This window comes from Numida meleagris, chromosome 21 (assembly GCF_002078875.1).
Source record: "Numida meleagris isolate 19003 breed g44 Domestic line chromosome 21, NumMel1.0, whole genome shotgun sequence".
In the NCBI taxonomy this organism is placed as follows: domain Eukaryota; kingdom Metazoa; phylum Chordata; class Aves; order Galliformes; family Numididae; genus Numida; species Numida meleagris.
This window is the reverse complement of record NC_034429.1, coordinates 779,902-794,381: the sequence shown is the minus strand read 5'-3', so window position 1 is coordinate 794,381 and position 14,480 is coordinate 779,902. Positions and strand designations below refer to the sequence as shown.

At 42.1% G+C, this 14,480-nt stretch overlaps 1 long non-coding RNA gene across 2 annotated transcripts in view; it reads left to right on the top strand.

Moving 5' to 3' along the window:
• The window catches only part of LOC110387074, a 76,231-nt gene continuing 63,360 nt past the window's right edge, over window positions 1,610-14,480 (top strand). For both annotated transcript variants that reach the window (XR_002432396.1, XR_002432394.1), the window contains exon 1: window positions 1,610-2,181. This is a non-coding gene — a long non-coding RNA (uncharacterized LOC110387074). The remainder of the gene's footprint in view (window positions 2,182-14,480) is intronic.

Below are 14,480 nucleotides of genomic sequence, written 5' to 3'. Positions count from 1 at the left end.
ATCCCTGTGGGAATTTCCCTGCCCTGAAAAGCTGAACTTCACAATATCTGGGAGGAACTGCTTTTTTTTTTTCCCAGCTGGTTAGCAGTGCAACACCAGAGCCACTGGTTAACAGCGCTCAACTTGGGGAAATTTTACAAGCCATAATCTATTTGAACAACTCACTCGGCCAACAACTCACGCTTCATTGTAAACTCTCATAGGGGACTCATTTGGGGAATAGCAATGAACTGCAATGCTACAGAATATAGGATCTTGCAATGCGAGCTACCCCCTTTACAAGATACACGATCTGTAACGTGTACATCTTACCATACTGCCAACCTTAATGCCAACCTAAGTTTAATGTTCGTTTGCAGCATGAAGCTGTATGTGTTACTAATCTTTAGCTGATGGAACAACCCCACGTTTCGAATGGGAAGAGATCCATTCCTTTTTATTGCCACAGCACCTGTCTTGCAACCTCACAGATTTGTTGAAACATTGCTACGTACAGACTGGGTTGACTTGTGAGAATCCTTGCTGCATTAGGTTGACTTTACATGAGACTGCACGCTTTGTTTTTGTATTCTATTTTTGACATACATGAAGTTACAAAGTGTGAATGAGTCTGGGATAATTAAGCCCTGTAAGCAAGTTGTAGCCTTGTTAGGATTTTATGGCTGTCATTCATTGTTACGTTGGTAACAAAGTCAATGCAGATGAAGCAGCCAACTTGTTCCAAGATTGCTGGCTCCTACTACTTGAAATAAAGAGAACTACCTTAGCTTGAGCTGTACAGGAGCTATGACCCAAAAGATAACTTCTCCACCTTCATACAATAGAAGGTAATGGTGCAATTATGCTGAACCACGTTATGAGTTGGTACAATGAGAGTGCCCTTATAAGATATGAGAAGCAAAACCTACTGGGGGTTATAAGATACATAAAACCCTACAGATGGGGATTGGGAGAGGCATACAGTATGCATGTTATTTCACTCTCACAGTTTATAAATAGCAAAAATGCAATTTCCTGCTTTCAGTCAGGGCAGCTGCAAGTCACTCTGGCCTGTAGAAAATAGCCTGCTTGACTCACGATTAAGCCCAAGTGCCACATGCATCTTACCTGCTTCAGCCAAAGCTGCACTTCAGCAAACTGCTTAATCTCTCTATCTCAATTTTCCCCTTCCTTCACATCACCGTACTGCTTGGTTTTCCATTTCAAACATCTTCTATGATCCTGCTCTGAAAATAGGTAATGCTCTGCTACCAGCAGGTGGGGACCAGGAATGCATAGCGTTTGCCCCGTCATAATGGAGGAAGGATCAAAACAAAGAGGAACCAATTTCATTTCCTCTCTTCAGCAGGAGGAAGAAAGTCTGCACACCTAAAAACAAATGCACATTCCTATTTTCCCTTCCATTTATCCTCTTCTAATTCTTCAGGTTTTTTTTTTGCTTTTAACTTGCAGGACTTCAGTTAAACTCTCCAGAGTAGTAAGCAAATAGGAATTTTTGTTGCTCTGTTGCTGTTTGTTCTGTATAAATATACACACACATATATATAGCCTTTCAAATATCGTAGAGTTTCTAATTCTGGGAGAGGACAAGCTTTCCCTTCACAATTACTTGCTAAATGTGCTGAAGGCAAGCAAAGAAATAAACAAGCAGAGAAATTAGACTTTCACGACTGCCAAGGGCGTGCACTTCCTCTGTAAAGTGCTGCACGAAAACCACACCTCAGTACAGTAAATCTTTGCAAACTAAAGATTTAGCAGGCACAATGCACACAGAGGAAGAACACTGGGACATGCTGGCTTGTCCCTTTCAGACATTTAGCAAGGTCGAAGAGCAACGCCTTGTAAAGAAAGACGTACACACACGTGGGAATCAGTACCACAATGATTGTGTGACTGTGATGAACCCCAAATGGATTCCAAAAATTCACAGCGCTCCCTTTCACAACAGAAGCGTTTGTAACTCCAGTTACGCTGAAGTTTAGAAAGCAAAATACCTCTTTTGCTGCATAAATGTTTGTGGCATCAGCCCAAACCCACCTGTTTCACAAAGGAGGGGAACTGCTGAGCTGTGGGCTGAGGAGCCACCTGTGGGGCTGGCTGGGCTCAGGTGCTGCTCGTCAGCCCTAGTTATAGCCTGCTTGCTCCTCAGCATGGGTCAGGTGGTACCTGGGTCTGCAGAGGGTAAGTTCTCTGAAAGGTTTTCTTATTTTTTGTTTTTTCTTTGGTTTTATGGTGTAATAATTATAGTTTTGATAGTTAGAAGTAGAAGCTGTATGCTTCCTGCTGTTGAGGGTGCTGTATGGGGGGCAAGCTGTCACCCTGGGCTAGCTCAGAGCAATTCTTGCTTTGTGCTCAGTGAATGGGATAAAATATTGCTTTGTGCTAAAGAAAAGCTATAGCTGTAGATAATGCTTGCCTTCTTCTCACAATGGCTTTACTCAGTGGATGCTAGAATTCATCTGCATGGTGTGGCTCTTTGCCTGATCTAACTCTGTGGTGTTTAATGGAACTTGTTCACTGAAGTGAGTTTCCTGATTACAAAGCAATTGGGAAAAAAAGAACCCTGACTCTGGTAGCTGGGTCACCCTTACTCTGCTGTGAGTTTCAGTTGGTTTTCCCAGGCTGCTTGGACTTGTTTCCTTCTTGGAAGGTTGTAGAGCAACTATGAAACTTGGCTTACCGTTGAGTGGAAGAACTCAATGTGAAATGCTCGTAAATACCAACCACAGCCGTGATCGACTCTGGGGTGTCTCAGTAGCACCTGACTGCAATTAGGAGCGCAGAGTATCAGGGTGCTAGCACAGTGAAGGTAAAAGCCAAACAAGCAATTGGGTTTTGAAGACCTCAGAGGGTGTATTTTTGGTTGTGCAGCACATGCTTCCTGTAAGACAACCAAAGGAAAGGTGTGGTTTTTTGTTTGGGATTTAGCCTAAGAACTGCACCAATGAGATAATGTGACTTTCTGTGTGCCCTGCTGGGTTTGAGACAGTCTGGATTCAGGCAACCATCTTGTCTTCCTATTGCCTTCTCCTTCTGTTCTGCAAGTTACCAGCTGCAAAAAGGGCCTGGGTCCATTATCTTTGATTTAAGACACCTGGGTACATGCTATTGTGGTGGAGAGGGAAGCAGATAGGTACAGGTACTACAGAGAACAACTGAGGGGGGAAAAAAAAGACATGGATAAACATTTATATCTTGGAAGTCAAATAATGAAGTAGAAAGTTCAACACTAGACTAATCCAATACTGTGCAATTGTTAACTCTAAATATAGCCTGCGAACAGTCATTAGTGTGTTCTTCTCCTTAATTTTCTGTATATGTAGGAGCCAGGTACTAATAAAAAGCAAGCATCTTTTATGTTAAGGGTAAAATTAAACTCTATCGCTATACGGTGTCTAAGGAACCCCTGAAAGCCTGCAGATATCAACAGAGAGAAAGCAGAGAAGGCTTTATTTCCCAAGCTGATTTGAAATGAAATGTAAATGTAGATGTTCCCAGTGAATTAACTTTGAAGGCCTCAGTGTTGGTCCCGGATCTGTAAGGGAAGAACTTCTCTGAGTATTTTGGCTCTTCTACGTGGGCATAGACAGCTCATGCATAAACATCTCTTTGTATTCTTTGCAGAACCACTCTGAGTTAGTTGTATTGAATCTTATAGTAGTTCACTTCTTAATGTTGCTCCTCTGTGTTGTGATGTTTTGAACAAAAGTTGGTAGGTATTTCTCTGACATTTGTTTTCTTGTCACACTGAGGCACGCTGATGTACTCTGGTGGATTTTTGGCAGGATGGCTTCACCCCACTTCATACTGATGTAGAAAAACAGACACAAAATGAAACACTGAGCAGAAAGGCAGATCTAATTCTGTTCCTACCAGTGCTCTCTGTGCCCCTAACAAGCATAACCTGATGCTCCTCAGTGATAGCTATTTTAGTTTGTCTTCTAAAAGCTGTAGAGCTGTGTTGGTGTGATGCTTTGCTCAGGCTAATTAGCTCTTTTGCCTGGTAGATATATCAGCCTGAGCAGGCTGCTGTGCTAATGGGACTAAACTGCTTTCTGTAACAGACTTTAGTCTTTAGAACTAGTTCAGGTGTCTGTGGACAGTTGCTGCATTATGCCACCTGGATATAGCTTTGATGACATTGGGCAAGTTACCTTTCTGTGCATCCATTTGCCCTTTCACCCTTTCCCTACGTCATTTACTTCATTCCTCGTCCTGTAATGACTTAAACACGTGCTTAGCTTTATGCTCTACGTGTAACCCTATTGATGTGCGTAAATCTTGTGGGAATAGGGCTTACGCACGCGCTTCAGTAAACTTATTCAGTGTATAAACTCAAGCACATGGGTAAATGTTCATAGGGTCTTGGACATGGGGCAGGATGGTCTTGTACTGAGTGCCTGGATGGTGCAATTTATCATAATGGAACAAAACTCGTATATAAATGAGTGCAAGGTGTCTGCCAGCACAAATGCAGTTGCCTCAAATTGCAAAGGTGGAAGTAATCTTTGAGGGTGGGGAGGGGCTGGGGGAGAATGAAAAGTTATTAAAAGCAGAAGACATCTCAAGGAACCCAACTTCGTTTCGCTCTTATGAAGAAGCTTTGAATACAATAGGGAAAAAGCGTTGGGAGTAATTATCCAAAATGGGTGGCATAAATCCGAGCAGAAAGTAATACATCAGTTTTAAAGCTGCTCATTTCAAACTGTGAGTTAGATTTATTTGACCTGCATTTGGGAGCAAATATTAATGAAAGGGCGAAGGCAGCTTATGGCTCTTTCAGTTCTTTCATTTCCCACTAGATGTCTCCGGTGTAAAAACTAATTATGAATGTTCTTGATTTAATTTGGAAAAAAAAAAATTGGATGAGGCTTTTTTTTATTATTTCTTTTAAAGTCTTGTGCTATTGTGCAGCGTGCAGCTTAACCCTTGATCTTTCTTCAGTAACTACTTCAGCCTCAAGTATGACAAGAGGCCACTTAGAAATGATGCAGTTAATGGAATGCTTTTTTTTAATAAAGAATTTTCCAAGTATTAGGAGAATCAAACCTTTATTCCCACTGATTTTTTTTTTTTTTTTGCTGGTGTCTGTAACATGTACTTAGCTTTGATGGTACATGTTCAGTAGCCTGTGAGACTTCCCTGTTTTTTATTGCTGTATTGGCATGCTGTATTTGTACTGGGGTCTCCTCTTGGTTTTCAAGAACAGCTTTACAAGAAGAAATACCTGGGGTGAATCTGCAGAAGTGGTTTCTTTTATCTCGCTTGCTATTTGTTAAAATGAATGGGACTCTAAAGGTATTCAAAGAAGAAATACGTTTGTGTGACTCTCACTGCAAAATTGAAGCTCCAGCCTAGGGGAAAAAAAAAAAAAGTAGAATTCCTGTTGACGTTATTCCGTTGCCTGCAGATAAGAGGTCATTAGAAGTATGCCTGGTGAGGAAACATTTGGGGTAATGGTGGTTTGGTATGGTAGAATCGCTGACCTGTTCATACTTCATTGAAGATAATTTTATATATATATATATATTTAATTTTAAATCGTGGATTTTGGTGCTGTGTGATATTTTTAGCTTGCTGCTATGTGTTGAACATGTAGCTACAGGGGACTGGAATGATTATGTCCTAAACAAGGAAACATCCACTCCAGACTTGACCTTCCCAAGGCAAGGGACCAATCCAAAGTGTCCAAGTGACCAAAGTGTAATTAGTGCCATTGCTGTAGGCCTGCAGTTAGGCGCTGCTCTGACACTCTGCATCCTTTCTCCTCATTCATTAATGGGACAAGGGGGTATGATTTTAAACTAAGACAAGGGAGATGTAGGTTAGGTATTAGGAGGAAGTTTTTCACACAGAGGATGGTGATGCACTGGAACAGGTTGCCCGGGTAGGTTGTGGATGCCCCATCCCCGGAGGCATTCAAGGCCAGGCTGGACGTGGCTCTGGGCAGCCTGGTCTAGTGGTTGGTGACCCTGCACTCAGCAGGGGTGTTGAAACTCGATGATCTTTGAGGTCCCTTTCAACCCAGGCCATTCTATGATTCAGATTTGCAGATTGCCCGAGTCTATGTTCAGATGTCAATGGATTTTGGCCTGTAATGGTGACTTACATTTTTTAGGGATGAGCTTGCTGTAATTTGGAAATTCATTGTTGGAATGTTTTCATTAGTGCTGAAGGTGTTATAATCACTGGAGTTTCATTATTCTTATGGCCATTATGTTCAGTGGAAGAAGATTTGGGCTGGGGCAAGCTACTTCTACAAGAGCTCGTGTTTGTTTCTTTCCTGCACCATTTCAGCCTTTAGTTACCCAGCAGTTAGTTAATGTCAGAATCAGGGCAGGAGCTCAGATATCACTGCAGCCCTTGCCAGGCCCTAGCAGGTTGGTGACAGCTCCTCTAATGGAATGCAGGGATGTACAAATTCAACAGCATTTTTATTGTCCTCTGCAGTCCCCTCTTACGCTTGGCTATGCTCTCCCAAGATAGACATGCCATTAAACACAGAGTAATCACTGGCACAGCAGGTGTATTGAGATACAGACATCTAGTAATGCTTTAAATAAAAGGCATGAGTAATAATAATAATATAAAAAAACAAACAAAAAAAAAACCCCAACACTGCCAGTCACCATAAGAAAAGGTATCCACTGGGAAATTAATAATTGCCCTCTGTGGACTACGTAGCATATGCTGGCTGCATCCTGCTGCCATTTTCATTTTAAAATGTTGAAGTTAAATTATAGCGTTATAAGCCAACACACTTCAAAAACCTGTGCTTAAAGGTACATAGGCAACAAAAATCTAAACCAGAATGTCTTCATAGCGCTACAAAAATATAAGACTTACGATGAATAACAGTAAAAAAAAAAAATAGCAAGCAAGTGATTCTTCGCACCACAAAGATGTTTTTCCAGTTAATAGCAATGAACCACATGTGGATGTTTCAATAAGGTTGAGGACATTTTTCTGATCATTTCATTTTGTCCTGCTCTTTGTGTTGCTGGGATGTGTTTTGTAGCGAGTGAACGTTCTCCAGTTGGTTCTGTTTAAAACATCTCAAAGGTGATCTCCTAGAATGAATGGTTAGGAAAAACTTTCCTGTCCCATCTGACTACGGCAGGGGGGAGATGCAGAGCAAACAGCATGCGGCCTAAAACACCGCCAGCAGGGACCTGGCCTTGTTTTGCTTTTTTTCCCCTGAAACTTTCACGTTTTCTTTCACTTTTTACAGTTGTTCTGCTGTTGTGTTTCAAATTGAACTCTGCTCTTCAGTCTTGTGTTTCAGTGTCGTGGTAAGGTAGTCCCAGCTCTCAGCACTTGCTTAGTGTGCTGCTGGGAAACCAGAGGACTGTGTATGCATCCGTTCTCTCTGTAGCACCTCACAGAATCCCCAAGCTTGACAGGAGTCTGTGGGCATTATTATAATTAGATAATAGAATAATTTCATATGCAATTGAAAGCGCTGCAGGGAAAGAAGAGGGGTATTTAGGAAAGTGGATTGTAATTACTTGAGCTGGAATTTGGCCAGGATACAGAGGTTAGTCTTGCAAAAAGTACCGAGGGACCTTCAATGAACACAACTAGTTAGGATCTCAGTTAGACTTCTGATTTAAAAGATGCAGCCCTCCCAGCCTGGTGCCCCCCAGTGTACTCACTCAGGACTGAATCAGAGCTACCACAAAAAGCCAAGAGCAATTTTTCATGACAAAGGTGAAAAGGAAATAGAGGTGACTGGGAATCATTTTTTTTTTTTTCTGCCCCTAATTGTCCTTGGCATTTTTTCCAACGCTTTCCATGTGAAACAAAAAGTTTGATTCAACACTAAGTAGCGTGGGAGGGGAACAAATGATGCTGTAGGGAGCTGGAATTTTAAATCTGATGGTTAAAGCGATGATACTGTCTATTTAGAAACCTCAAAAAATAGGAATTGGGCGCTCTTTGCAGTGAAGGATGAGTACAAACCCTCTATGGCCTAATAGAAAATCCCAGCGTAAAATCTGAGCTTGAATCAGACCCAACAGAGTCCGGTAATGATTCTGCTTTCAGACGTGGGGAAGATGCTTGTATCATTGACGGGGACTCTGACTTGCCCTCTCTGGAAAGGACCCTTCTCATTTTCATCTTTACTGCTAGTCAAGAAGATATATACTCTCCAAATAATAGCAGTTTCCTTGTGCTGGAGTTATAGTGGCTTTGTGATACAATAAACAGCACCCTGTCATAAGTCTTGTATAAAAAATGGCCTGACATTTCTTTAAAAGTAAAGAGAAACACTGCTGCAGTGATGACCTCTATGCAAGGTCACAGATGTTTTGCATGGTGGGGGAAACTATGGTTACATACTTATACGCTAGGATATATTGCTTACTTTTCACAAAGCGTTTTCCTGAGAAATTACAGTACATTAAAAAAACGTCGGGTGAGCTCCACTCAGCCTTTTAGTGCTGCTTTTCTAAATGATACAAAACAGAATAAATACGGCTGGGTGGGTTTCTAATGCATTGCTCCCCCTTCGCATCGCTCACTTTGCACTTTAAAAAGGGGAAAAAAAAAAAGTCTTTAAATGGCTCACGCTCCAAACGGGATGAAATTTAGAAGACTAACCATAGAGCAGGTCTTGCAAAGGTTTTGAATGCAGCGTACGCTTGGAGAACTGCCTAACTGGATATTTATCAGGACATCTGCAGAAATTGCATTGGAGGTCTCGCCACAGTAGTTTACTTATTAGATTTCTTGTACTCGCCGGCATGGGGGAAGTCAACTGGTGGAACTTAAGGCCATCATCCACTGCTGGAGTGCTGTTTGGTGCACACAAACCCGGGTTAAAGCTTTGAGGTTAATATCCTGCAGCAGTGTGAACTGACTTACCTGATTCAAGTGAGTTACTTCGTTTGATGCTGATGGATCCGGTTGTGCGTTTGACCCCTGTATGTATTGAATGCATCATCAACGAGGAACTCGCTACGGTCAGAAAAAAAGCATTTCCCTTAGGACGTTTTACTTCGTGGTCCACTCCCTCGAGATGCTGTGCAGCTGGGTTCCTGCTCCTGTGTCAGCTCAGGCTGAGGGTGACAGAACTCCCTGAGCTCCAGGGGCATAGTGAAAACCTTGCTGATTTACCAGCTGAAAATGTTCCCGGACGCTTTAATCACATGGAAATGCACGTGCCAGGAATGCAGTCCATCCCAGCAAAGTAAGGAATCTGACTGATGAATTTAAGTTGAAATATCGGTGGCGATTCCCTTTTCAAATTGTATAAACTTAAGCATCAGGGTAATTCAAAATCATTGAAGGTTATTCTATACACGGGGAGCTGAAAATTACCTCGTTCAACAGCTGCTGTGTGAACACATGGAGATCTCTGCAGTAAGACCAAGAACTAGTTCTGAGGTCAGGAGCCCTTCTCAGAAGTCATAGCCTAGTTTGCCAAACAAATAACAGCGTCTGAAAGACAAATGAGTATGGGGGGGAAGATCTGGGTTATTCATCCAGCTCACCAGGGCACTCTGTGCTCACAGCTCGACCTCCTCCATGGAGCCCATGCAGCTGTAGGACCACAACACCATTTTTCTGTTTCCAGTTCTCCAGCTGGTGCCTTTGGAGTAGGTTCAGTGCCTCTTCATGAGTCTGTATTGTACGTTCATTGGGAAGCATTTCTTAGCCAAACAGCTTAGCAGCTCAAGATGTGTGATTAAGGACACAGAAAACACAAAGACTGTTGTATTTCTTTTCTTCCCAACAACCATACATCAAAGCCAAGAAAAGAACCCGGTTCCACAGACTTCTGGTATGTTGTCTGTTGGACCACCTTTTTCCAGATGCTTTCAGCAAGTTAAAAGGGCAGGTAGAAAGGGAAGGTGAACAAAACCCAGCTTCTGCTGAGTAGCGTGTTCTTTGGTGAGTACTCCCTCTGAATTTGATGGCATATTTGCAGAGTAAGGGACCAAGGTAAGTGCGGATGTTCTCCATTCTCAGACTTGATTGTAGCCCAGCAATGAGCCAGGAGTGATCGCTGTTCTCTGGGTCTGCCCCTCAGTACGAACAGAACCATTTTGATCTGCTCTTCAGTGAAAAGCTTTGATTACCACGTGGTTACTGAAAAATAAAAGCATGTAACCCTAAGTAATTTGTTACCATTTAATAGTGTAATGCCCTTTCTAGCAGGGTCAAAAATGATCACCTCCATTGCCTGGGGACGTAGTATAATGGGAAAAGATTTTTCTCTATTTATATATTGTCCACTGGACGTTAATTTACTTAACTGAAGTTCTGTTTAAAAGACAAGAGATGTAAGATGTCAATACACTTATTAGAGATCTGTGGGTGTTCAGTGTTCGGCTAATAGGTAGCGGTGCTGATCAGGTCATTTCAAATTAAGGTCTTTCTTTAATGGTACCATGCTGTGTGTGCCCAGCATGTTATTTGAGGGTAGTGAAGCACTCAGGAAAGGTTTCTCCAGTTTTTATGCTGGTAATCAATGCCAGAAGTGCCTTAGAAGTATCAAATAAACCATATGAGCAAATCCTACTTAGTACTGCCAGGTAAGAATTAGGGGTTCTGTGCATTTGTATTCTGAGTAGAGCACGGAGGTGTGGGGCAGATATCTCCAACCAGTGAAGATCACAGCAACTTTACTAAATTACTGCCTTGATATGGTGACTTGGGCATGGAACAGTGTTAGCTTCTGTGGGGAAACTGAGGCAGGCTTTTTCTGGATTGTATGGCAAGTGATGCAAATGGATGAGCTGTTGTTATTGGCGGGCTGCTGAGCTCGTCCGATCTCGTGATCTGAGCCAATATGCATAAATCTCAAAGGGTGGGATTAGGAATAACAACTCCTACAGGCAGAGTTCCCGGTTCCCTCTCTTGCTGTTCACTCTTGTGAACCTGTGACTTGAAAAGGGCTGCCAGGCATAAAAAGATCCTGTTTTACAGAGTTAGTCAACACAGTCCCATGGCTTGGCATTGCATAAATCAAGCTGAACGCTTTCACCTCTGGGTAAACTGTAGCAGGAGAGGAAGAGCCAGGAGGTAACTTGAGTCTCAACTTGATGACAAAAAAAAACTTCTCACTGGTTTTCCAACATCCGTTAATTTAGCACCATTTTAAACTTCTCATTTAGTGTTCATCCCTTTACCACTGCTTGACCCATGAAATTGTAAAGCAGACCCTTTGTTTGCCATGCAGTGTTAAAAGCTTTATGTTTTTCCCCTTCTGTCTCATCCATCCCCGTTCTCTCCCCCAGCCTCTTTCAAACGTATTACAGGAACTCTCTATTTAATCCAAGCTGTTATTTCACTGGATTTTTCAGTCAACAACAAAAATACTCATTAGCTTTAAAGCAAACAACAAGCAGCTAGTAACGTAGTGGAATTGGAGTTCAAAGGTAGTCCAAAAGGAAAGAGACTGAATTTTCTTGAGAGAATGACTATGGAGCCTCGCTGCTCTGATTTGGGTTTAATTTCTTTATCCACAAGATGGCAACAGACAGCTACTTACAGAGCTCTGTCATCACAGCAGGCAGTCTCCAGTTTAGGCTCCTTCCCTTTATCTCAGTTACTTTATTTAAGGGTATAGTATACAGTGACCTTTGCTGCCTTGAACTCTATGGAGAAATGTCTGAGACATGTACAATGTGCTTCCTTTGTTTAAATAGACACTGTCAAGGTGTTGTATGCTCTGTCATTCAAACCCCCCTGGGAAGCTCCCCAGTAGAACAAATTTTCTTACAGGTATTTTATCCCCTTTGCACATGTAGAATTGTTTGGAAAGGTCTGTCATCTGATGTTTTGAGCGAGAGGATGCATTTCCAACTCATCGGCAATTTAAGATATGACCTTGGGGGATGTCTCTTTGTCCAACTGGCTCTTTGTTCAGTCCCAATTTCCTCCCTGTAAAATAGGATGGAAGTTTTGTGAAAACTCCGTAGAAGACCCAGACCATAATGTTGCTCTGTGAGTACCATCCCTGAGCAGATATTGGGGTTTTATCTTGTTGGTAACTTGCCTTTTTAGAAGGCCATATGTGAAGGGAGCGTAAAAACATAGATTCTGGAGGGGTGCTGTGGAGTGGTAAAATGTGAATATCTAGGAATCAAAAGCATGAACAACATGAGAAATACCTTCTCGGCAACTCCTCTGAAAGACATTTCTTTACTGAGGCATGTGCATCTTCTAAACTGTTGTGTCGTGAGGGCCAGCGAGGTATTCCCATTTTGTCTTCACGTGGACTTCAGCGCCGTCCTCTACAGAGCAAACGCTGTTTGTGCCATACATCCTCTGTGAAGGCCTGAGGCCATTGCCTTTTATCCCCTACTCTATAGAAGTGCAGACTAGACATGGAAAATCCTGCCTATTTCTGCAATTATTTCCACCTGAGATAGTCGTCTTGTTTTTCTGTTTCAATTGAGCTGTATGCTATCACTTTAAAAACAATAGACTCTTGAGTTGGGGGGGGGGGGGGGGGGAGAAATGTATAGCCTGGAATAATTAGACTAGAAAGTGCCAAGGGATGTGACAAATGAATCTTTGCTGAAAGATTGGCTGAATATTTAAGCCGAATGCACGCAGCTGGCGATCTTGTTCTTCACCATGAGGCCCAAACCTGCTCACCTTATTCACAAAGTCCTCCTGACTGGCAGGTGAGGTTTTGGCCCACACTGTGTTCTTAACTGTCTATCTGCTTACATATGCATCATCTTGCTCTCAGAATGTCAATTACTTGATGGAGTCTGCCCAGTTTGGGGGACTGTAGTGGTCAGAGAAAGTTATGAGGGGCTCCCAAGCCTTCTAGCAGCAATAGTCAGAATCTAGCCAGAGCCCAGATGCCAAGATTTTCAGCTGTTGATTATAGGTGCTGGGTCTGGTACCCTTAGAAAGGCATAATCCTCAAAACAAGGAGTAAAGGCAGCCTTAGAGTCAGGCAGCTCTGTTTTGTTCAAGCAACTAACATACAAAGCTTCATCTTCAGCTATCTTTAAGCTCAGTCACAGTGTGCAGAGGTTGTACTCGTGTAGGAGCTGCTTTGGAAGGGCTCACTCCAGACCTATGTGTATAGCACTCATTTCTCCACAGATAATTTCTCTACAGAGCTCTTGCTGGAGATCTGGAAATGGATGGATGTAGCTTTCTTGGCTTTTCCACCTTAGAAATAATCTTTCATAGAGTTCTGATTGCAGGCTGAGTAGGGGAAGCCACCTCCTCTATCTCTAAAGAAGAATATTGTGCCTTCAGGGCTCTTAACAGATGGGCACCACCATTACAACTGCACTGTCCTTGCAGAAACTGTACATATGTTGAATTAATGGAAGTTCACAGTAATGGTACACTCTGAAACTGTATAGCTACACTGACATAATGAGCAAGTGTGTTGTTGGCATATACGTCTTCTCTAGTTGGGGTATGAAAACACGGGTATGATGGTATCTTATTTTCTAATATTGTTAACCTTCCAGTTATATGAAATAGAGATAATTGTTGAATAAGAAGCATAGCTGCCATGTAACTGCGCAGACATTTCATTGTGATGCTGTTTGCTATTAACCACTATACCCCAACGTTTTCTGTGAAATCAATAAAATAAGATTTTATCGTGTTTGAAGCCAGTTAGGCTTCTTCACTACATCAGCACTGACAGTGTGCTCCTAAGCAAGGAGCAGAGCTAGGCAAGTAATTTGCCAGGACGAAATGTTTCACTCTACTAGCCTCCAAATTCTGGCACGTGTTTGCACGTCAACGTTTGAGGGCTGCCTTTTGTTTGGATGGCTTTTAAGAAGTTTTGTTTCTCATGTTCTTTTGGCTGCATCCTGCCTTTCTGTTGTCTGTGCTCTTAAAACATAGGCATTGTGTTTCAAGGGAGGAGCAACCCCTTTCTGGGCTGAGAAGTGCCGTGACAGGACCAGAGCTCTACAAATGTTGACTTCATAACTGAAATGTTGAGTTCCACTGCTGTGGGGAAGCTGCCCCCAGTACAAAGAACTGCACAATAGTTAAATTCCACTGAACTCTGTAGTTTTTGTACAAAAGTTTATTTTTTTCTTTTAGGCATGTTTTATATTTGACTAACAGGCACAATAATTGCTGCAAATACACCAAAAAAAAGATGTGTTAAGGTTTAGTTCGATTTTGTTTCTTCTATTCCAAATGCATACGACTTATGTGAGAATAAGCTCGTTATATTCCTTAGTAGGGCCTAATCTTTCTGTTTTAACGTGAGAAGAAAATCTTGGTATCTTTGCTATTCTTGTTTTTTGAGTCTAAAATAATTAGATTTCACCTTTCTGTTGTATTCACGTCTGTTGCCTTCTGCTTCAGCTGACTCCAAGAGCAAGTGCTCTGCTTTGGTGTAGTTCCAGGTGGTGTTGATATTTTAAATAGCAGTTGGAGAGACCCCAAAACTGAAGACAGGGCTTGGTGGAGGGGGAAGCATGTTCAAACCCCTTTTTAAATAATTAAAAAGTACAAAGCAAGTGAGCAAAGGT